This window comes from Dendrobates tinctorius, unplaced genomic scaffold, assembly GCF_039654945.1.
Source record: "Dendrobates tinctorius isolate UK_male_01 unplaced genomic scaffold, ASM3965494v1 ptg000201l, whole genome shotgun sequence".
NCBI lineage: Eukaryota > Metazoa > Chordata > Amphibia > Anura > Dendrobatidae > Dendrobates > Dendrobates tinctorius.
In genome coordinates, this window is record NW_027361868.1 from 1,263,812 (window position 1) to 1,265,933 (window position 2,122).

The window sequence follows — 2,122 nt, forward strand, 5'->3', positions numbered from 1 at the left end:
TCTCCTGAATTCGGTGATGTTTTTCTTTGGTTCCCTCTCCTCTCTGTTCCTGAGACATGGCCCCCCACTTCCCTGTACAATTCTAGTCTTTTTATCCAATTGGGTGTGGTCCTCAAGAACAATCACAGAGAAAAATTGATGACCATGCCAACTTTACATTTACATACAGTAAAAGCAAAAAACGGTCATATCTCAAGAACGGAGAGGCGCAGGAACAAATGAAAAACAAGGGCAGATTCAGGAGACCAGCACAATTTATAGGTAAAAATTACACATTTATGGCAAATGATGGGTCCTCTTAAAAGGGGTAACATTTGAGATGTTTATGGCACCTCACTAACTCCCTACTGGAGTGTCACATGGGATCAAGAGAACCCCATTATACCAATATACGGGGGTCCCAAACATGGTCACACAGTGCACAAGTAGTACTTAGGAGTCCCTGCTTTCATCTAAACATCACTCCTCCTTGACATGGATAAAACATGTGAGTCACCACCGGAAAGAGACAGGCATGTCTGTAACCAGATGGTTGGAGGCCCCACAAGCTGCAAATAGGTTGTGCACCCAATCTCTTGAACCACAATACAAAATTTGTAACAGGACCCCAAATATTACGTGTCATTTGCAGAATTCATCTAAGTTAAGCTGGTAGACGGATTTTTTGAGCCCCTTTAGTTTTTATGGCTTTGGTGCAACCCAGCGCTTTATATTCCGAAGGGAAGAAAACCCACAAGAAAACTGTTGACCAAACCTGCCAATTTTAGGTTAAGGGGCCCCTATCTAATGTGTATGGGGGTATCCCTAAACAGAAGATTGAACTCCAATATGCCTTGTCTCTTTCCTTTGTGGGTCAAACCTTTTAAGTAGCAAGAATGTTCTGGACCCGATTATCTCTTTACTCCATATCTTTTCTTTCTTTCCAAGGCTCAAAGTCCCCTAAGCCACTTAAGAAGACAACAGTATTATAAATGGCACAAGGTAGGTGGGAGCCCACAGATTTGGCATTGGTGTCCTGGTGTTTCGAGTTACCCCTCTGACCCTATAGTAACTAGTATACTTGCTGTCCTAAAACCCACACTCAGTCATCAGAGAGGGAGTCCCAAGAACGGAAACATTTCTTGGCCACCTAGAGCATGCCAAAATCCGCAGGCTATGGAAGAAACCCTACATCTGTATCTATTATTAAAGAGGTTGTCGATACTTTAATATTGATCAGAACAGCTGATCGGCGGGGTGACAGGTGTCGCACCCCCACCGATCAGACATTGATGACCTATTCTCAGGATAGGTCATCAATGGTGAAGTAGTGGACAACCTCTTTAAGACTTCAAGGTCATGTTTACAGAGAACCCATTGGATCTAAAGATTAGTGAAGAACACAAGTCATATATTTCTTTTCACACAACTTTACAAAGTTTTTGTTTTATCATTCTGGTTGGAAATATCCTCTAATTACTATTCCAAAGAGGAAATATTTAGCCCAGTAATAACATGTGCAAAAATCGACATATTTGAGTAAATGTAGCAGAACATTAGCTTGGATAATGTCTTAAGTATTAGAGTATGTGTCAGTAAACATCATGAGAAGTTCCTGTGTCATTTTCTATATTGTTTTCTCATAAAGAACTTTTTGGAATCACAGACAACTGACGGGCTATTTATCATATGTCCTGCGGGTGACAGCTGAAGAACTGTTAATAAAAACAAGTTCAGCGCTCTTCAAAGGGAAGGAGAAAACTAAAGTAACCAGATCCTCCGTACAGTATTCTCGTTACTAAGCTGAGAAGCTTTGAAGAATCTCTCACCAAACATGAGCATACATTGGAAAGAAAAAACTTAATAGATATCTGCGGCAGAAATGTTTAATGGAGGTCAACCCATTTATACTTTATGTTGAAATATTTATTATGTAGATAGATTTTTCTTCTAACAGATTCGTTTCGAAACATCTGCAAAAAATTAGTTGCTATTCTTAAAGAGGGGCTCGAAATCTAGAAACGATTAAAAAAAAAAGTAAAACCTATTTGTCAGTCTTCGAGGGTCTTTGTAAGCTTCTGAAACAGTCTTGGAAAAATCTAGCTGAAAATAAAAAAAAAAAAAAAAAAAAAAAAAGAGGTCC